Below are 23,062 nucleotides of genomic sequence, written 5' to 3' on the forward strand. Positions count from 1 at the left end.
ATTTTTTGTCAGCGGGTGTCCGTGTTTGTGGGTACCCCTTTGCACGTCATTTTTCCTGGAGGGCCACAGTATGGGACATTCATCATGGCAGTATATAGGTGCTATTTGTTGGAGCACCTTTTGGCGCACATTTCTTACAGCCGCAGAGACGCTACCGCCTCCTTTCTTGTGGCGGTCGTGGTTGTGCCTGTGCGCTGGTTTGAGCGTGCGCTTTTTTCCCCTATTCTATTCCATGAATACGTGTTGTAGGCGAGCGTGTGGGCGTTCCGCGCACTTGTGCCCTGTACTTCCCCCGTGACGCCCACGTTTTGGCAAGTTGTTCCCCATTCCGAGTGTTACGCCCGTGTTCCGCCTACTTTTATTGCGTGCGCTGCGCTATGTGCGAATTTCGCTGTGGCCTGTGCGATTTTCGCTGTGACCTGGCGCACGCTGTTAGATGGCCTGTGCGCCAACGTGCGCCAACGTGCGCCGCGCACTTTTTTATCGCACATCCGCTGGTTTTCTCGCGCACGGCCTTCCATGAATCGACGTGCGCTGCTTTTCGTGCGATTTTCGCACTTGCACTGCGATTTTCGCTATTCCACTGCGATTCGCACGTTTTTGCCCACTTGCGCCGCGCTAATTATTCCATGAATCAGTTCCATATGACATGTATATAAAGTCAAAGTCATTATTGTTAAGTTTTGCTACTAAAAAACTATGAAATTCAGTGAAAAAACTTTGTTAAAGGGACGTTATGGTTAAGTTGCGCTACTAAAAACCTATGAAATTCAGTAAAAAAACTTTGTTAAAGGGACGTTATGGTTAAGTTGCGCTACTAAAAACCTATGAAATTCAGTGAAAAAAACTTTGTTAAAGGGACGTTATGGTTAAGTTGCGCTACTAAAAACCTATGAAATTCAGTGAAAAAACTTTGTTAAAGGGACGTTATGGTTCCAAGTAAAACCGAAAAACCCTTGAAATTCGCCAGTTATGGTAAGCTAAGCAACCATAACTCGCGCCACCACCGTGCACTGCTAAGACTAACACCCAGGACATCAAAGATGACATCACAAATGTCATTGATGACATCACTGATGACATCACATGTGTATGTACTTCTCATGAAATATGTGTAGAAGGGATTCTTATTATGTTGCGAAAAAAGTGTCAAGAATCATTGCAAGAAATATACCCTAATAAGTGCATTGATCGATGCATTGATATAAATAGCATCCTATTATGGGGTTCTATCTAGTATACTAAGCTACTCATACAGAAACATAACATTGTGTGCAGCGTAATAGATGAAGGTATGATATTCGTAATGTTAATGTGTTGAATAATGAAATGATAATTGTTTTCTTAATAGATTTTTGTGTACTGTGAAATATGTAATAAGTAGCTAATAAAACCCATGTATTACATAATTGCATTACTATAGACAAAACACAAAGACACAAGAACACATACCAATATGGGTAAATACAGGGAAAGTGAAGTTATCAAAAAAGCACAAGTAGTAGCAGAAACAATTCATAACTTAACTGATTAGATTCATGCAAATAAATGATTGCTCTGTTTCAAAGCTGCTATTTACCCTATGTATATGTATCACTTGATGTGACTGGACCCTAAGGAAAGTAGTGTGAGTACAATGTATACAAATATGACCATATACAGGGAAAGTACAGCCATAAAAAAACAACAGAACTATCAGAAAGTGCTCATTAGTCTAGTGATTATCTTTATGCACAAAAAGGATTGCTGTCTTTCAAGCTTGTGTTTTCCCATATATATATGTTTCATATGATGTGACTGTACTCTAAGGGAATTACTGTAAGAACCTACTAGAAGCATATGTCTACAAATAAAATAAAATTCTTAGTTTCTGACTGTTACTGAAGAAAACCATGTGGCCTAGATATGTCAGCAAAAGAAAAAATAGTGAGCCAGACATGTGATGTCATCAGTGATGTCATCAATGACATTTGCGATGTCATCTTGGATGTCCTGGGTGTTAGTTTTAGCAGTGCACGGTGGTGGCGCGAGTTATGGTTGCTTAGCTTACCATAACTGGCGAATTTCAAGGGTTTTTCGGTTTTACTTGGAACCATAACGTCCCTTTAACAAAGTTTTTTCACTGAATTTCATAGGTTTTTAGTAGCACAACTTAACCATAACGTCCCTTTAACAAAGTTTTTTCACTGAATTTCATAGGTTTTTAGTAGCGCAACTTAACCATAACGTCCCTTTAACAAAGTTTTTTTCACTGAATTTCATAGGTTTTTAGTAGCGCAACTTAACCATAATATACATATATGTATACTGAAGTCAGTAAAGGATGGATGCTCCCAATACGAATAATGGCTGTGCTAAGTGAAAGAAAGAAGATTACGTTTTCATTTGTCGCAATCAGAAAAACAAGTGAATTACAGGAGAAAACTCGAAAGACAAAACTGGATGAGCCAAGAAGCCAAGGACATATCAGACTGGGGTGAACTGACAGTGGATACAAATCGTGAGGAAGAATGAAGCTTCTGTTCAGAAGGCATGGACAAAAACAAGAAGACGTTAGAGGTCCATTTAAGAATAGAATTTTAATACACTGAAAGGCTCTATGTTGTGGTCTCTAGTCATATCGGGAGAAGAAGTTGGACGAGCATGGTGGTCACACCTACGCACGAGTGCAGAATGTGCCTTCACTCCCCTGAATTTCCCGGAGCAAAGAACATGTTCAAGGCCGAGTTCAAAAGACCTAATTGGCAGTAGAGCACTGAGATGATGATGGATGGATATGTTAATTGGTGGGATGCTATGGTTAAGACTAGCTCATCTGCACCTGGTTGTGCTGCCTGCGTAGTGCCAACGTAGGTTGAGAGGGCACTGACAGAGGTTAGAGTGTAACAAATGATAGAGGACTGTGTAATTAAGGGTCCTATAGTTGTATAACCAATTAGACATTGCGTATTTAGTGACGTTTATAGTGAGAAATTTTGGGGAAGGGCTCAGTTGCCCCACCTGATGTTAAGAGACCTATCACATAATTCCAATGCCCTTAACAAGTATGGATTGTATACATAGGTGATCCTTTTAGACCCTATCACACTCACGATTAGGTTTTTGTAGTTTGCCACGTAGGATGACGTTAGTGATACGTAGGTTAAACGTCATCAATGACGAATATTTACTATAAAAATGTATGTTTTTCTAATTGCTTTGAGACGTCTCGAGAGAGATCATGAGGCATGTCTGTTGATGTCCATTGTACTCCCTATTTTAGATAATTGAGATTAAAACAGTATCTTTTGCCAACTTCCTGAGTTGTGTCTATTATTGATGTCTGAGTAAATTCTAAATCATCCATCTCTCTCTAATGCATTACTAACCTATCTTAAAGGGCTTAGTAGGAACCTCAGTTCATCACGGAAGGGCAAGGAAGAGCCAGCGGAAGGGCCAGGAAGAGCCAGCGGGTGGCAATGAAGAAGGGCAAGAAAGAGCCTACAGAAGGGTAAGAAAGAGCCCATGGAAGTGCAAAGAAGAGCCAGCAGAAGGGTATGGCAGAGCCTGCAGAAGGGCAAGGAAGAGCCCACAGAATGGCAAGGAAGAGGTAGCGGAAGGGTCAGGAAGAGCCAGCGGAGGGACAAGGAAGTGCCTGCAGAAGAGCAAGGAAGAGCCGGCAGAAGGGCAAGGAAGAGCCCACGGAAAGGCAAGGAAGAGCGTGTGGAAGAGCAAGAAAGAGCCAGCAGAGGGGAAAGGAAGAATGGCAAGGAAGAGCCAGCGGAAGAGCAAGGAAGAGCCAGAGGAAGGGCAAGGAAGAGCTCATGGAAGGACACCGAAGAGCCAGAAGAAGGGCATGGAATAGCCCAAAGAAGGGCAAGGAAGAGTCCATGGATGGGTGAAGAAAAGCCAGCAGAAGGGCAAGGAAGAGCCTGTGGAAAGTCCTGTGGAAGAGCAAGGAAGGGTCAGCAGAAGGGCAAGGAAGAGCCAGCAGAAGAGCAAGGAACAGCATGAGGAAGGGAAAGGATGAGCCCAAGGAAGGGCAAGGAGGAGCCCGCAGAAGGGCAAGGAATCACCCACAGAAGGACAATGAAGAGCCAGTAGAAGGATAAGGAAGAGCCCACATGAGGGCAAGGAAAAGCCTGCAGAAGGGCAAGGAAGAGCCAGTGGAAGGGCAAGGAAGAGCTCATGGTAGGGCAAGAATGAGTCTGTGGAAGGGCAAGGAAGAGCCAGCAGCAGGGCAAAGAAGAACCCATGGAACGGCAAGGAAGAGCCCATAGAAGGGCAAGGAATAACCTGCAGAAGGGCAAGGAAGAGCCAGCAGAGTGCAAGGAAGAGCCTGAGTATGGGCAAGGAAGAGGTTTGAAAGGGCAAGGAGTAGCCAGTGGAAGGGCAAGGAAGAGCCCATGGAAGGGCAATGATGAGTCTGCAGAAGGGCAAGTAAGAGACAGAGGAAGGGGAAGGACTATCCCACGTAAGAGCAGGGAAGAGCCTGCAGAAGGGCAAGCAAGATTCTGTGGAAGGGCAAGGAAGTGCCAGCAGAAGGGTAAGGAATAGCCTGTGCAAGGGTAAGGAAGAGTCAGCGTAAGGGCAAAGAAGAGCCAGTGGAAGTTTAAGGAAGAGCCAGAAGAAGGGCATTTATATATGACTATGTAACATTGTCAGGAGAGGTTTTCTGAAGATCAGTTATGTATGATTAGGGAGGGGTAGGACACACCCCCTCACCGGCTAGTGCATGAAGCAAGAGGCAGGTCTTCAACAGTTCCACCGGTGAGCTACTTCCGATGGCTGGGGAGAGAGCAGTTCATTGTATGGGGGCAATTAGAGAAGGGGTGGCATGGGACAGGATGGCTGAGGAGTGACAGAGAAGGATGACCGAGATAGAGGGAGGGAGTAAAGAGAGATGCATTCAGCAAGGCAATGGAGACTGAAACCTTTGATAGATGTGAAGGCAGGAAGTAGAAATGTAAGAGCCAGGGTGTAGGTAGATTGCAGAGGGACCATTCAGTGCATTTGAGAGCTTTGTTTAGAAGAAAGAAAGAGTAGAGGGTAAGACCGAGGTGTAGGCTGGAAGAGTAGTCCAGTCTACTGAGCAGCTGGCTGGGGATTAGAGATGTGGACGAGTGTTGGCGGTGGTGGGAGGGGATCTTCCTTATGTTGAGAAGGTTCATTCTGGCAGCAGTGGCAGCAGGTCGAACAAAGTGCAGCTGTCTTTGTTTTCTATCACAGAGGACCCCAACCTCACAAGCCTTGAATAATGGAGACAGAAGGCCACAAGGAAAGGAGGTATCCGATAGGGGTTGCGGTTAGCAATCGAGGCAGGGAGAAAGGTGACTTCCTTCTTTCTCCACCCTAGCATCAGACAGCGCAGTCCTCTCCAATGACCGCTGGCTAGGAGGCATCTGGCAGTGCACTGCACGATAACCATGGTAACAGACGGAAAGGGGAGAAAGAGCTTGGTATCATCGACAGAAAGGTGAAGCGACAAAAAATGGCTGAAATTAGATGACCAAGGGACCAGGTGTAGAGCGTGAAGAAGAAAAGTGGCTCAATTACCTGTCCTTGAGGGACACTGACTAGGAGGGGTGTGGGGGAGCAGGTGTAGAGCGTGAAGAAGAGTGATTCAAGGACCTGTCCTTGAGGCACACTGACTAGGAGGGGTGTGGGGGACCAGGTGTAGAGCGTGAAGAAGAGTGAGTCAAGGACCTGTCCTTGAGGGACACTGACTAGGACGGGTGTGGGGGAGCAGATGTAGAGCGTGAAGAAGAGTGTGTCAAAGACCTGTCCTTCGGCGACACTGACTAGGAGGGGTGTGGGGGAGCAGGTGTAGAGCGTGAAGAAGAGTGAGTCAAGGACCTGTCCTTGAGGCACACTGACTAGGAGGGGTGTGGGGGAGCAGGTGTAGAGCGTGAAGAAGAGTGTGTCAAAGACCTGTCCTTCGGGGACACTGACTAGGAGGGATGTGGGGGAGCAGGTGTAGAGCGTGAAGAAGAGTGGGTCAAGGACCTGTCCTTGAGGGTCACTGACTAGGAGGGGTGTGGGGGAGCAGGTGTAGAGCGTGAAGAAGAGTGAGTCAAGGACCTGTCCTTCGGGGACACTGACTAGGAGGGGTGTGGGCGAGCAGATGTAGAGCGTGAAGAAGAGTGTGTCAAAGACCTGTCCTTCGGGGACACTGACTAGGAGGGGTGTGGGGGAGCAGGTGTAGAGCGTGAAGAATAGTGGGTCAAGGACCTGTCCTTGAGGGTCACTGACTAGGAGGGGTGTGGGGGAGCAGGTGTAGAGCGTGAAGAAGAGTGAGTCAAGGACCTGTCCTTGAGGCACACTGACTAGGAGGGGTGTGGGGGACCAGGTGTAGAGCGTGAAGAAGAGTGGGTCAAGGACCTGTCCTTGAGGGTCACTGACTAGGAGGGGTGTGGGGGAGCAGGTGTAGAGCGTGAAGAAGAGTGAGTCAAGGACCTGTCCTTGAGACACACTGACTAGGAGGGGTGTGGGGGAGCAGATGTAGAGTGTGAAGAATAGTGGGTCAAGGACCTGTCCTTGAGGGTCACTGACTAGGAGGGGTGTGGGGGAGCAGATGTAGAGCGTGAAGAAGAGTGTGTCAAAGACCTGTCCTTCGGGGACACTGACTAGAAGGGGTGTGGGGGAGCGGGTGTTAGAGCGTGAAGAATAGTGGGTCAAGGACCTGTCCTTGAGGGACACTGACTACGAGTGGTGGGGGGAGCAGATGTAGAGAGTGAGGAAGTGTGGGGCAAGGACCTGTCCTTGAGGGTCACTGACGAGGAGGGCTGTGGGGGACCAGGTGTAGAGCGTGAAGAAGAGTGGGTCAATTACCTGTCCTTGAGGGACACTGACTAGGAGGGGTGTGGGGGAGCAGTTGTAGATCGTGAAGAAGAGTGGGTCAATTACCTGTCTTTCAGGGACACTGACTAGGAGGGGTGTGGGGGAGCAGGTGTTAGAGTTTTAAGAGTTGGAGGAGAAGTTTGGGAGGTAGGGGGTCCCTCAAGTGAGTGCAGTGTCCTTGAAGCCAAAAGAGGTGAGGGCTAGAAGACGCGAGGGTTGAGCCACTGTATCAGAGACTGCGGAGCGATTAAATAGAATGAGAACGGAGGATTTGTGTGCATGTCAAGAGAAACCCATAAAACTGCACGTATAACTACAATTAAAAACTTTAAAAAAGCACACAATATTATGTGTTAAAAAGCCCTCAAATTAAGTATCCTTGAAGATTGATTATTACTGCTAAAGGCGTGTTCCGTGTTCCAACGCTGGTACATAACTCACCATATAGTGCCGTCACTCCCCTGAGAACTTTCTCAATGTCTTAGAGACTAATGCAAGCTCTCTACTCTAACACCTCGATCCGAATACAATTGACCAACACTGGAGCCCTGTCTAAAAAAATTCCAACTCATCGCGGATTAAAACAGGGCTGTGTACTCGCTGCATTCTTATTTAGCCTGTATATCTCTGACCTAGGAAACTCTCAAAGCGCAATTCACGCATTCTCTCCGAAAGTAAATGGCAAAGCAATCCCATGGATTCTCTATGCCGATGACATTGGGCCTCATTACAAGTTAGGCGGTAAGGGGTTAACAGCACCGGTAAAGGTGCCGACGCCGTCAACCCTGTACCACCTGATTACGAGGTCCCCTCGCGGGACCCGGTCTGCACGTCTGGTTTCACCAGACGTGCAGAGCGGGTCCCGCGAGGGGAAGAGGGAGCAAAAAACGGGCCGCTCGTAATCGGCCCGTTGTTTGCTCCCTCTCCCATTCCCATTCAGCCCTATGGGGACTGAAATGGGAATGGGGAAGGCCTTCGAACTCGGAATGGCCCGGTAATTCCTCATTCTGGGAACCCGGAACCGATTTTGGCGGCATGGCTAACGCCAAAATTGTAATGAGGCCCATTGGGCCTCATTACACGGTAGGCAGTAACCATGGCGCTATTAGCGCCATGGTTGCCGCCGGTATTTTACTGAGTCCGCCATGGTGAATGGCAGAATTACCGCCCTATTCTAAAGTGAGTGGGGGCGGTAATTCCCCATTCACCATGGCACTTCCCCATTCCCATTTTTGCTCCCATAGGGCTCAATGGGAATGGGGAAGGCGGTAATTATGGTACCGCAAATTGTGGTACCGTAATTACCTCCAAGGTCCCTTTGCGGGTCCCGTCCTTAACGGCTGGTAACACCAGCCATTAAGGTAGGGACCCACAAAGGGACCTCGTAGTAAGGCGGTAAGGGTTTATCGGCACTGGTACCCTTACCGGTAAACCCTTACCGCCATCCGTGTAATGAGGCCTATTGTGTTCATCGATTTAACACCAATAGGCCTGCAACGACGTATCCAATGCTTCTACCAATATCTCTGTGAAAATGAAATGAAAATTAACACCTCTAAGTCAAAAATTCTACAGTTTCCTGCCGGACCTCCAAATCTAAGAAATGACAATTAACACCTCTAAGTCAAACATTCTACAGTTTCCTGCCGGACCTCCAAATCTAAGAAATGAAAATTAACACCTCTAAGTCAAACTGTCACCGGGGTCGGTGATATCTTCGTCCAAAAGTGTAGCTTCTGAAATCTCCCCCTCCCCCGACTCCTCACCTTCTTCTTCCTTCCAAGAACCCTTCTTTTCTTTTCTTCGAGTAGACACCTTTTTTTTATGAAGATAGGGACGACCCCGGAAGGAAGCCACCGTGCTCCCCAAAGAAGGGAGACCAGGGGGCCCACCCCCGGGATCGACCAAGAGGGGAAAAAGCCTTAGGCACAAAAAACCCCTGTAGAATCGTTGGGTGTCTTGTAAACGTGGAACCAGGAGTACTCTAGGTAAGATCTGGTAGAAGTGACTGAAGACAACACGTGGAGTGAAGATTCAGAAACACAGGCAGTCCATTAAGAGGTCCGAGGAACTGGTACACAGGCTAAGTGAGGAAGTACTGATGCAGCAAGCAAAGGCAGTCCAGGGGAACAGGCCGGAGTCTGGTACACGGGAGGTCACAGAAGCAATACTGAAGGTAGGTGAAGGAAGAGCGGGAAGAATAACAGACAGGAAAAGGAAAAATGCGGTAAGTGAAGATGGGAAGGTGGGAGGGGAAGCAAGATGGAAGGAGGGCAAAGGAGAATTATTGCGAACCAAGAGAGAAAGGGAAAGGCTGACAGATCCAGCGGAATGAATGACAGACGGGTTCAGACAGGGTACGAGGACCCGACCAGCAGCAAGCGAGAGAGCAGCACGAAAGCCACAGGCAGCAAGCAACTACCTACGGATGAAACCGGAAGCGTTGCAACGCGTCCGTGACCCGGAAGTGGCTGGTTAAAATACCGGGCCGCGGAGCGTCTAGCCAATCAGAATCAGAAAAAGGAAACCAGGAAACAGGGGGCGTGGCCGAAGCGAACGAAGCTAGGTTCCGCGTCGCCAGCGGCTCCATAGACGCCAAGAACTCGGCGGTATGACAGTATGCCCCCTCCTATACGCTCCTCCTCCGGGTTTCCCTGGATGGAAAAAGTGGTATTTGCGAAGTAGGACAGGAGCATTAATGTGTGTGATGGGTTCCCAAGAGTTTTCCGAAGAAGGGTAGCCTTTCCACTTAACCAAATATTCCAGCCTGCCCTTATGATACCTGGAGTCACAGAGTTGGGCGACCTCATATTCAGCTTGAGTGGAACCCTGGGGAATAGGAGTCTGTCTAACCTGTCGTGCCCATGTATCAGCATGAAATGACTTAAGTTGGGAAGCATGGAAAACAGGGTGTACCCTTTTTAGGTTATTTGGTAGTCTTAGGCGAAAAGCCACAGGATTGATTTTCTGTATGATCTCATATGGCCCTAGATATTTTGGAGATAACTTGGAGGGATGTACCCAACGAGGTAAATATCTAGTGGAGAGCATAACATGGGTACCCACATCCCATCCTGGTACAGGTCTACGATGTTTATTGGCTTGAATGCAATATCGGGCTTGGGCTGACTTAAGGCCTTCTTCTACCTTCTTGTGTGTCTCTCTAAGGAGGGAGAGTGAAGAATCTACTGAAGGTACGTTAGTAGAAAGGCCTGAGACAGGAAGAATGGAGCAAGGGTGAAAACCATAAGTACCAAAAAAAGGGCTGAACCCCAGAGCTGCATGTGTGGAGTTATTATAAGAGAATTCAGCTAGAGGGAGTAGTGTGCACCAGTTGTCTTGTTGGCTGTTGATAAAGCATCTTAAGTACTGCTCCAGGGTTCCGTTCAAACGTTCAGTTTGCCCATTGGATTGTGGATGAAATCCAGAGGTGAGAGCTCTTTCAATACCTAGTCTGCTACACAGGGCCTTCCAGAACTGGGAAGTGTACTGACTACCCCGGTCTGAAATAATCTTGTTAGGTAGACTGTGTAACCGGAATATGTCTTGGAGAAACACTTCCGCCATCTTGGCTGCCGTAGGGATGCCAGGTAATGGGGAGAAGTGAGCCAATTTGGTAAATGAATCCACTACTACCATGACACAGGTGCATCCTTCAGACGGAGGTAAATCCACTATGAAATCAGTTGAAATTGTGCTCCAGGGACCCTTGGGTACAGCATTAGGTTCCAGTAGACCAATTGGTCTTTTTCGGGATGATTTACTCCTCAGAAAGATGATGCATGACTGAACGTACTGCTCTACATCCTTTCTCATTGTAGGCCAATAGAAATGTCTTTGAAGATAGTCGTGGGTACCAGCCACACCCCTGTGTCCTCCTAGTTTAGAGTCATGACACCAGACAAGTGCGGTTTTACGAAAAGCCGGAGTGGGTAGATAAAGTTTTCCTCCTACAAGGTAAAGACCGTTCCTGATTTCATAGGCCAGATCTTTAGAGTGTTTTTCAATTTCAAAATGACCTCCAGAATCCTCCTGTACCTGCTGAAGGAATTTAGAAATTATTCCGATGGTCCTGGACTGGGGAAACATCCGTTCAAGATTTGTCTCTGACTCTGACAGGTAATCACACCGGCGGGAAAGAGAGTCGGCTACAACGTTATTTTTTCCCGGGATGTAAATTATGCTGAATTCGAATTGTGCGAAGAAATGAGCCCATCGGGCCTGTCGAGTATTGTAACACTCAAACTGTTTGAGAACCTGTAAGTTCTTATGATCAGTCCTTATGGTGAACGGGAACCTTCCTCCTTGAAGTAGATGACGCCATTCTACACAGGCCGCTTTCATGGCTAGAAGTTCTCGCTCAATAACCGAGTAGTTCTTTTGGCTGGAGGTTAGGGTCTTCGAGAAATAAGCCACCGGATGTTCTGTACCCTGGATTTCTTGAAGAAGTACAGCCCCTATTGCGGCTGAAGAAGCGTCCGTCTCTAGAATGAAGGGTAGAAGTTGGTTTGGTTGTTGTAAAATGGGTGCTGAACAGAAGGCTTCTTTAAGAGTACCAAAGCTGTCTTCTGCCTCCGTTGTCCATTTAAATGGAGTTGCAGATTTCTTTAAGAGCGAGGTGATAGGTAATATCTTTTGAGAGAAATTTGGGATGAATCTTCGGTAGAAGTTTGCTAACCCCAGGAATCTTTGTATCTCTTTGACTGAGGTGGGTGAGGGCCATTCAAGGATGGAAGACACCTTATTAGGATCCATGGAGATTCCGTGGTCTGACAGAATGTATCCTAAATAAGGAATGGAGGAGGCTGAAAACACACATTTGGTGAGTTTAACCGACAACTGGTTTCTCTGTAGTCTTCTGAATACTTGCCTAACATGTTCCACATGGTCTTCAGGAGTACGAGAGTATATCAGTATGTCATCTAAATAAACCAATGTGGTTTGGCACAGGAGATCTGAGAATAGTCTGTCCATAAATCGTTGGAATACCGACGGGGCATTTACCAATCCGAACGGCATTACCTGGTATTCAAAAAGTCCGAAAGGAGTCCGGAATGCTGTCTTCCATTCATCTCCTTTCTGCACCCGGAGTAAGTGATACGCATTCCTCAGGTCGAGTTTGGTAAAGATGGTAGCACCCTGTACAGCTTGTAGGATATCAGTTATCAATGGCATAGGATACCGGTCCTTTATGGTAACCTTGTTTAGGCCGCGATAGTCTATACACGGCCTCAACTCCTTAGAATCCTTTTTTGAGATGAAGAACAGTGATGCCCCTGCAGGGGACTTGGAAGGCCTAATTAGCCCGTTCTCCATGTTGCTGTCCAGGTACTTTCGGAGGTATTGTTTTTCTTCTAATGATAGTGGAAACATCCTACCGAAGGGTACCAATGCACCTGGGGTGAGATCGATGCAACAGTCTTCAGGCCGGTGAGGAGGGAGCTCTACGGGTATCTTTTCAGTTGCCACTTCATTGAACTCCTTCAGGTAGTGGGGAAGACAGTGCACCATTTTGACTTCGCAGCTATTAGTGGTCTTGACGGTCTCGAATCTTGGTTCTGGCAAACATTCCGATTTACATAGTGAGGACTGAAAGCTAAGTAGGTTTCTAGACCAGTCAATACAGGGGTTGTGTCTGCGTAACCAACAGATACCCAGGATAAGAGGGAAGTGAGCAGCTCTGATGATATCGAATGTGATACTTTCGGTGTGTTGTTGGATGGATAAAGTAAGTGCTTTAGTGGTATGAGTGATCAAACCCGAGCTCAAAGGTTCGCCATCAACTCCTTCCACCTTTTGATCTTCATTCTTGGCTATCCTCTTGACTCCATGTCGTTCTGCCCAATGGTTATCCATGAAGTTTCCTGCTGCTCCACAGTCGAGTAGTGCTAAAGCGGTTACTTCTTTGGGGCCTACTCTGAGAGAAACTGTGAGCACCATCAACCGGGAGTCTTCAGATGTTTCTGTAGAGGATACAGAAAGTGGTGCGTAGGGACTAAAAGCAGCCCCTCGGTAATGCGTCCCAATTTTTACCGAGGGCGAGCGTTTCCCGATCTTCTGGGTGGTACTTCCGGACAATCTCTTAATAAATGTAATGAAGATCCACAGTACATACACAAGGAACCCTCCCTGCGCCGTTTCCTTTCTTCCGGTGTCAGTGGGGCTCTGGTGGTCCCAATCTGCATGGGTTCTTCTTTAGTTGTCCGTTGGAAGGGTACAGATGCTGGTGAAGGAGTCTCCACGGGAGGGGGTACGCTTAGCCTGATCTTCCTCTTTTCTTGACGTCTTTCCGTCATCCTGAAGTCAATTCGGAGGGTAGCTGTCAGAAGTTCGGCGAAAGACACCGGTCTTTCTATTCGGGCAAGTTCGTCCTTCAATTCCTCCCTTAAACCTCGCCGAAATATGGCATACTGAGCCTGTTCCTGCCAACCTGCCTCTGCAGCCACCTGTTTGAAAGTGGTGATGTATGTCAGTAAATCAGAATTCCCTTGACGGATGTCAAGGAGGTCCTCCGAGGCCAAGTATGTACTCTCTGTTCGCAAAAAGGTTTGTTGAATCAGGGCCTTAAAGGCATCGTAGTCCTGTAAAACCGGGTCTGACTGGTTTACTAGAGGGGTAGCCCAAGCCAGGGCATTTCCGATCATGTGGGTGATCATAAACCCCACCTTGGCGTGATCTGAGGCGAAGGTCAGAGGGCGAAACGTAAAATGAAGATTGCATGCGTCCAGAAATTCTTTAACCTTCTTTGGGGATCCATCGAACTTCCCTGATACTAAGGGAAGTGGAGGTAAATCGGCTAAAGGTCTTTCTCTGTCCGTCATACGCTGTTGAAGGGTGGCGTTAGCAGTCTTAAGGTTCTGCATCTCTAGACTTAGACTTTGTACAGCGGCTACGAGTTCTTGTACCTGCTGTGGGGTGGCCATCTCTTTTTGGCGTTGCAAACTGTCACCGGGGTCGGTGATATCTTCGTCCAAAAGTGTAGCTTCTGAAATCTCCCCCTCCCCCGACTCCTCACCTTCTTCTTCCTTCCAAGAACCCTTCTTTTCTTTTCTTCGAGTAGACACCTTTTTTTTATGAAGATAGGGACGACCCCGGAAGGAAGCCACCGTGCTCCCCAAAGAAGGGAGACCAGGGGGCCCACCCCCGGGATCGACCAAGAGGGGAAAAAGCCTTAGGCACAAAAAACCCCTGTAGAATCGTTGGGTGTCTTGTAAACGTGGAACCAGGAGTACTCTAGGTAAGATCTGGTAGAAGTGACTGAAGACAACACGTGGAGTGAAGATTCAGAAACACAGGCAGTCCATTAAGAGGTCCGAGGAACTGGTACACAGGCTAAGTGAGGAAGTACTGATGCAGCAAGCAAAGGCAGTCCAGGGGAACAGGCCGGAGTCTGGTACACGGGAGGTCACAGAAGCAATACTGAAGGTAGGTGAAGGAAGAGCGGGAAGAATAACAGACAGGAAAAGGAAAAATGCGGTAAGTGAAGATGGGAAGGTGGGAGGGGAAGCAAGATGGAAGGAGGGCAAAGGAGAATTATTGCGAACCAAGAGAGAAAGGGAAAGGCTGACAGATCCAGCGGAATGAATGACAGACGGGTTCAGACAGGGTACGAGGACCCGACCAGCAGCAAGCGAGAGAGCAGCACGAAAGCCACAGGCAGCAAGCAACTACCTACGGATGAAACCGGAAGCGTTGCAACGCGTCCGTAACCCGGAAGTGGCTGGTTAAAACACCAGGCCGCGGAGCGTCTAGCCAATCAGAATCAGAAAAAGGAAACCAGGAAACAGGGGGCGTGGCCGAAGCGAACGAAGCTAGGTTCCGCGTCGCCAGCGGCTCCATAGACGCCAAGAACTCGGCGGTATGACACAAACATTCTACAGTTTCCTGCCGGACCTCCAAATCTAAGAAATTAAAATTAACACCTCTAAGTCAAACATTCTACAGTTTCCTGCCGGACCTCCAAATCTAAGAAATGAAAATTAACACCTCTAAGTCAAACATTCTACAGTTTCCTGCTGGACCTCCAAATCTAAGAAATGAAAATTAACACCTCTAAGTCAAACATTCTACAGTTTCCTGCCGGACCTCCAAATCTAAGAAATGAAAATTAACACCTCTAAGTCAAACATTCTACAGTTTCCTCCCGGACCTCCAAATCTAAGAAATGAAAATTGGTGGATTAATAATGAAAAATTGGAAATTGTCAATACAATGGTTACTTGGGAGTCACCATTAACAAAAACATCAATGACGCTGGCCATTATCATCTCTTATGAAGAAAAACTAAGAACCTAGCAGCACAAGGAAGGAGATCCCGTTACTAACCTTTTATCGACTAAAAGTAACTGCCATACTCACATATGGCGCAGAAGGGATGGTTTGCCTGCCATGGACGATTTGGCCACTACTAGAAGGCCTGTTTTGGGAGAACTGCTTAAATCTTCCTAAATGCCTAAAAATAGCAGTAATCCATGAAGAACTAAAGCTACAGTCATTAGAAAGCATGGTACTATGGAAATCCATTGCTTTATATAGAAAAAACTTCATGGGGTAAACTCACTGCTAGATATTCTTCAAGACAAACAAGGAAAAGACAAAATTATTCAACATTGGTATTCAAAAATCTTGGCTATAATGAACGATCAGAACTTAAGTAAGGAAGAGCTAATCAGTAATCCTATGAAGATCAAAAGACAAATAATGGACAATGAATGGATTAGGACAGAAAATGAGAGAAATAGCGATCGTCTAAGACCTGCAAAAGAATTAGAGAAAAGGGGCCTTAACAACATTCCAAATTATTTGAAAAAGTTTCCCTCGTTCCATTATTGAGACTTGTTGATTCGTGTGAGACTGAATATCCTGCCAAGTAAGGAAATTGCTTTAGAGAGAAAGATGATAGCCCAGGAGAACGCAAGTTGCCACTTTTGTAGCGATGCTGAATTGGTAGAAACTCTATCACACTGGGTGATGAAGTTCCCTATATTGAGACATCTACAAACTAAATATCTGCAAAAAACCCAGCAACTGAATTGTGTTACTTTAGATCAAAACTGGTGGAACAGAGTTCTAATGGGTGAACGAATAACAGTATGTATAGAGATGCTGAAAATGATTGAAGCGATCTTGAGAAAAACTGAGCAAATAGATCCAGTTGAAGGAAAGACTGGATATACGGAGGAGAACACATGAACATATGAACTTATTCCTTTTTACGGGTCCAAAAGAATTAAGAAACTGTTAACAACAAAGATATGAGATAGGAAGATGTGGAAATTGTGTAAATGGTTCATTTTACATTTGTAAAACTTTCCTGCAACAAAGATTTCTTATTTTTTTATTTCTGTAACCAATAAACACTTAAATACATTTTTTTTAAAAAAAATAGAGCCATCACTCCCCTGAGAACTTTCTCAATGGGCCTCATTACGAGGTGGGCGGTAAGGGTTAATGGGCACCGGTAAGGAGACCGGTGCTGGTAAACCCTTTCCGCCCTATTCCGAGGTCCCTTAGCGGGTCCCGCTATGGGTGCCTGGTTTTACCAGGTGCCCTTAGCGGGAGCCGCTAAGGGACCAGGAAGCTAATAACGGGCCTGCTATTAGCAGGCCCGTTATAAGCTCCATCCCCATTCCCATTGAGCCCTATGGGGGCTCGAATGAGAATGGGGAATGGTTCTCGGAATGGGGATTTACCAGGTCCTCCAAGGTGGAATGACCCGGTAAGTCCCTATTCCGAGAACCCGGACCCGGAATGCGTAAGGGGGTAGCCATGATGCTAGTAGCACCATGGCTACCTCCTACCTCGTAATGCGGCCCATAGTGTCCAATGAAGAAAGAAAAAGAATCGAGTGATCTTTTACATACGAAGTGAAGATTGCACGTGTTAAGAGCACGGAATAAAATGTGAACCACTTTACCACAGATTCTGTAACGCAAGTAGACCACGTATTTGTAAAGGATGGCTATACGTAGTGAAAAGATTGCAGGCGGTGCCCCCAAGGTATATGTATGCATAAGAATCTGGATGTTGCACATTGTGTTTTAACAAACTGGGATCCCATGAGCAGAAGAGCCAAAAGTGTGGCGCAGTTAACAAAAGTAGCAGACGAGCAAGAAAGAACCTTGGAAGCTTGTCTGACCCGGTCTCAAAAGGCAGGTGCAGTCGAGAACTGGCTCTCTATCTTCCAGAGATACAATGAATGCAAGAGACAAGCCAAGCTCCTGCCAAAGTACAGCAAAAAGACAATGGGCCTCATTACACGGTAGGCGGTGGACCAAGGTGCTGTTAGCACCTTGGTCCATGCCGGTAAATTACCAGCACTGCCTTGGAGGAAAGGGGAATTACCGCCCTATTCCAAGGTTGGCGGGGCGGTAATTCCCCCTTCCTCCATTGCCCTTCCCCATTCCCATTTTTGCCGCATAGGGCATAATGGGAATGGGGAAGGTGCTAATTACGGTACCGCAAATTGTGGTACCGTAATTAGCAACCTGGTCCCTTTGCGGGTCCCTACTTTAACGGCTGGTCTACACCAGCCGTTAATGTCGGGTCCCGCAAAGGGACCTCGTAGCAAGGTGGTCAGGGTTAACGGTCACCGGTACCATTACCGGTGACCGTTAACCCTTACCGCCTTCCGTGTAATGAGGCCCAATGAGTGCCACGTTTTATTTGTTTTAATACCATTAAAAACAAGGAAAGAGCTTGAAACGTGGTCTCCAGTCACATGGCCAAGATGGAAATACACTTGAGCAGACTACGCTGAGACCAGAGGATAAGAGCATGCTCACACTCCCTATTATTCCCAGGAGCTGTGAGGCTTGCAAGGCCATGTTCAAAGGCTAATTCTATGGCAGCCAGCTTGAGTGATGATTGACAATGGGCAAATTGGGTGGGGAGGTAAGTCAAGTGCAACCTACCAGCACCTGGTTACCAGCTTGTGCGCTGCTAGCGAGTGGAATATTCTGGAAGGGTACAAGTGTGCCAATCAATTGTAGAGGGCCACGTATCAAAGGGCCCTATAGTTTGAGCCCAAATGAATCATTGTGTATTTTGTGACGATGAAGATGACTTGCACTAGAGGAGGTCTTAGTTGCCCACCTGACAGTAGTGATCCTATCACAACCCCATACCCCATAGAAAGTATATATAGATGTTCCCTGGTGTCCTATCACAACCCTGTTTACGTTTTACAGTTTGCCACATAGTACGACATCAGAGATGAAAAATCTCTAGTATAAAAGGATGTTTTTCATGTAAATCATTGAGACCTTACTGTGAGACGTCCGTCGATGTCCGTTGTACTTCCTGTTTTAGATAATTGTTAATAAAACAGCATACCTTTTGCCAACTTCCTGAGTTGATCTATTATTGATGCTTGACTAACTTCTGCATCTCCATCCTTCCTATAAGAGCGCCACCTCATCTTAAAGGGCCTTCGGGTTCAGCACAATAACCAAAGACGTCTCTGTACTGCACCGGACAGAATCGAAACTTCGCAACAAGAAACAGAGAAACACCAATCTAACATCAGGTAAACATAAGTGGGACTTTATTTTATTTTCTGAAAAACAAGAGATTACTATCAAGATGTAGAGAGCGAGGGAGACATTCCTTGCTTGAGAGGCCTTCGCTTAAAATGATCTTCCGTAGCTTCACACCTTCATTAATTTAGGATGAATAAGCAGCAAAGTGCAAGCTTGATCTAAGATTTATGCTTGGGAGAAAACCTCTGCAATCGAGTAAATAAATAAATGTACAGTGTATATATTTATTAACCAAAGCTAAGGTTTTAACTGAAATCATCTTACTGGCTAGGAGTCAGTGTAAGGACTTGAGCACAGGGGAGACCTAGGCCCAGGAACGCGGCAGCTGCAGGGTTTTGCACATGTTGCAAATGTGGGTTAGGATGAATAGATACTGTAACCACAGTCCAGCCTGGATGAACAGCAGTAATTACCAGGAGTCAGCGAGTAACCGAAAGATAGGGTGCCAGATATTTCAGTCTTGATAGGAGGTAGGAAGCAGGCTTTTACCACTTTGTACATCTGAGTTTGAGTGCAAGAGTCTAAACCTGACTCAAATCAGATTCCCAGATTCCTTGTGGACTTGGAAGAAATGGGACATACTCCAAATGTCTCTGGCCTAAACGGTTCAGTCCTGGGTGTGCTCTAGCATTTTTAGTTATAATTTTAATTTTTTGTTATGTTTCTTCAATGTGCCTAGCAATCTTCACCTTGAAAACTTCACGAGGTGGCGATATGCCAAAACCCAAACTTTGGTATCAGTAGAGGATCGAAGGTGTTGCAAAAATTGTATTAAATTGTTGCTCTCGATTCACTTCTGTTGGCTGCCCTGGCAGATATCCAATGTGGGACAAGGGGTTGCCCCACATAACAGATCATGTAATGTATTTGTGGGCCATATCTCTCCATGGATTGCTGTATTGGACCAGCACATATAAACACATATGCACATTTGGCCATCCAAATGTTTTTTGTCGCAAGATAAACAGGTGTGAACCATGGTGTTGAACCACTCAGTGTCTGTTGTGGACTCTTTTCTCATCATTCAGGTCGGTAGAATGTCCAAATGTCCTTGGGTTTCACATACATCACGGCATGGGAATTGGGCAGCGGAGTAATTTGGGACACCACCTCTGCTGGTTAGGGAGAACAGTGAGATGCAGTTGGCAAGTATGGGCTCAATGGAGGTGAGCTGCAGAGGCCATCCTTTTGGATATGGGTTAGGCACAGTAAGCAACAACCAGATGTGAGTAGGACCTTCTTCCTGAAGTCTTTGGGTAATTTGGGGAGTGATGTCGATTATGTCTTCTATAGTGGCAGGCGACAGATGAACTTGTACCAAAGCATCTGGCAGCTCATGCCAGTAATTTTGGACTCTTCAGACCAGTGAACAATGTGGGCCAATTTCTGAAAATGACCAATACATGTGACCAAATCCTGCTGAGTCCCTACTTTATTGTTAGCATATTCAACCCTATGGACTGGGTAGCATAATAACTCTTGAAGCTCCGCCTAAGGCAGAGCTAATCTCTGCACAATTGCAAAGGAATCGACTACCTGACTTTATGGAGGGAGTACCCCATTTTATGCCGTCTGGTTTGTGTGATAAAGATGGCCTTCCATTGCTCACTCACGAAATGCAATACACATTGGGCTTGGAAATTAGTATATTGAACTGCTCAGTTGGAATGGGATCATAAAATGGGTTTTGAGTGACAGCGTGAGGTGCTGTCCAGAGGCAGGCGCTGGTTATGCAGATGCAGTGTCACCTGTGCTAAGGCTAGGTAATGACACATGTGACACAAACTAGTGTTATTTAAAGGATGCCTTTATTCAGTATTTGATCTTGGAAGAGATATGAATAAACACCTTAAAGATCCAAGGAAACATATACTACTAAGAAGGAACAAACAGTGTCAGGAAGGGGACAGCAGAAAGTGTTCCCTTTCTCCAGGTCTTAACTCTAGGAGGTAGCTCCAAATATTACAGTTCCTACCTAAGCTTAATGAGTCCTTGTTCCTCCTGGGACACCCTAATCTATATATGAATGTCCAACAATATGGCCTCAGAAAGTTTCAAATCCTCATTTTAATGGGTCCTCTTCCATTTGGCTATCTCTAAGCTAAAACACAAAGGTTTCGAGTATTGACCAACAAAGGAGTTCACAAATCCTATTTTCAAATATCCAGCCGCAGTCTTAAATAACCAAAACAGAAAGGGTCTCTTGCAAAGGCTCTTCTCTGTGGAGTGAAATAGCCCCGGATGCCAGAAAATAAAAGGCCAGAGCCAGTTCTAAGGGCTCATCATAAGGAAAGGCATGTGCTGAAATAATGTGGGACCTAAGGCCTATGGAACCAAAGCAAAAAGGAGAGAAATTGGGCCTACAAACTTCAAGATGATAAAAGATGCGAACGGCCTTGCATGTAGGAAGCAAAACACACCTGGGACCAGTGTGTTAATAAATCTATGGAGAGCTGCACTGACATTTCCAGAAACAGCAGTGCCCAGAATCTTAAGTGAAATGCCAGAATTGTGTGTCAAGCCGCCATAGTGAAACAAAGCATTTTGCACGGCAAATAAATAAAAGCCTGTCATTTTATTTTTCCCTCCAAGACTAATAATATGTTCCGCAAAATGATTGCAAGAATTTCAAAATGTGAACTTGGTTTCTGCCTATCACAAATCCATCACATGTGAAACAGCAGTGCACAGAATCTATAATGGGATGCTGAATTGGTTTCAAGCAGCTGCAGTGAAATGGGGTTCCTTTGAAGCATGAAATAAATACAATGTCATTTCGTTTTTCCTCCAAAGAGACAATCTGCAAAGCAAAATGTTCACCAAAGCCACTAAAAGTGTGAATATGATGAACTTCTTTAACAGCCGTATGCGAGGGGCAACTTAGAAGTGACGTTTATATATATGTTGAAACTGTGCGCCTTCTAAGAGCTTATTTAAAAGTGAAATGTGAGTTAAAAGGCAATTTTCAGCTGAATTTGAAAGGCCTTGTGCTGTTTGTCGTTTCTTCAAGATGTGAAACTGCATTCCAAGGTCCCTGTTTTCCTGGAGATCTAGGCCTGCAACTTCAAACATCAGTGCCTTCCCTTAAAAATACAATCTTAAATACTTTTGAGATCAAATGTGGTGGACCAGATAAGATGGGGTCTGTACTCCAGATCTTGTGAGCACTGTGTCACCAAAACTCATAAAAAGTGCATTAGCTTAGTCATTAGCCCTTGGAAGAGGTAGGCTAATCTAAACACAGACCCCTCTGCGTGCAGCATAGGCATGAACAGGAAACTGGAACTTTAAAAAAAGGTGGGGGCCAGAGCCAAAGAGTAGTGGAGATGCACATTGATTTAAATGAGAGAATCACATTTTATTGTATACAATTGACAAAGTACATCACACAACAGTCATTCCGGAATTTTATGAAAGGTGACAGTTGACCCTTTCTAACCATGCTAAAACGATTTTTGTGGGATAAACACAACTAAAGTTATTCATGAAAATGTGATGTGGCCCTCCTTGTGTTTACCAGCGATGCAAAAAATTGATAAAGCAGGTAAAGTATGATTAGTATGATGCCCATAAAGGGCCATTTATTCTTTCGATATAGTCCTGGAGTAATTGAAGAAAAACTGTGGTCCTCATTATGAGGCTGCCTCCCATACCGTGTCCGGGTCCGGTGTTGTTCATTGGGGACTTACCGGTGCAGTCTGACCCTGGTGGGACCGGTAAGTCCCGATTGAACAAGCCATTCCCAATTCCCATTTGAGCCCCCATAGGGCTCAATGGGAATGGGGATGGCGCTAATAACGGGCTCACGAATGGCAGGCACGTTATTAGCGCCCTGGTCCCTTAGCAGGACCCAAAAGGGACGTGTGGTCAGACCACACGTTCCTTACGGTTCCCTCCAAGGGACCTCGGGATCGGGCAGTAAGGGATTACCGGCACTGGTCTCCTTACCGGTGCCCGGTATCCCTTACCACCTGACTCGTAATGAACCCCTGTATCTCTGCACAGGAATGACATACAGACTACTGATTAGTGTCATTTGACTCGCATTAAAATATAGTTGTCAAAAATGTATTCATACATGTAAAGTTTTGGAAGTTAAGGGTACTGGCAAGGTAGTGAGATTATAAGTACAAAAACATGACAGAGCCCACCTGTCAAAGTGAGATGATGAAGCTCTTTCCTCCTCTAGCCAGTCTAAAGAACTCCCCCATTCCCTTGTCCTATCTGCATACAGGTGGGAGTGGGGTAGGGAACATTAACCAATCCCTTCTGCGGGAATTATGACAATTTAGTGATGTCATTTGCGCTATAACTAAGCCAGCCTAGGGTTCTCCCACTAATCCCATGAGGTGACCTGCTGCCAGAATCTGAGGCAAACCATCTCAGCAGAGAGAGGCCTAATCTTGTAGCAGAACGAGGAGACTTAGAAGCTTACTTGGGACCCCTTGGAGGACTCAGTAGAGACTGACCCCCTTTTGCTGTCCCAACAGTGCCCTGATGCTCCCTGATGCCCAGTCCAGACCTCTCCTGTAAGAAGAACTAAACCCCAAAAGCCATTGAGTGTGTAGACCCTGTATTCTTTCAGCATTGTCTTAGTTATTTCCCCATTGAAAAATCCCCTGTTTGCCTGTGTATTTGAGTTATTTCCCCATTGAAAAATCCCCTGTTTGCCCGTGTAGATCCTTAGCATATTTGTCAAAGTA

This window comes from Ambystoma mexicanum, chromosome 13 (assembly GCF_040938575.1).
Source record: "Ambystoma mexicanum isolate Mex_15411 chromosome 13, UKY_AmexF1_1, whole genome shotgun sequence".
Lineage (NCBI taxonomy): Eukaryota > Metazoa > Chordata > Amphibia > Caudata > Ambystomatidae > Ambystoma > Ambystoma mexicanum.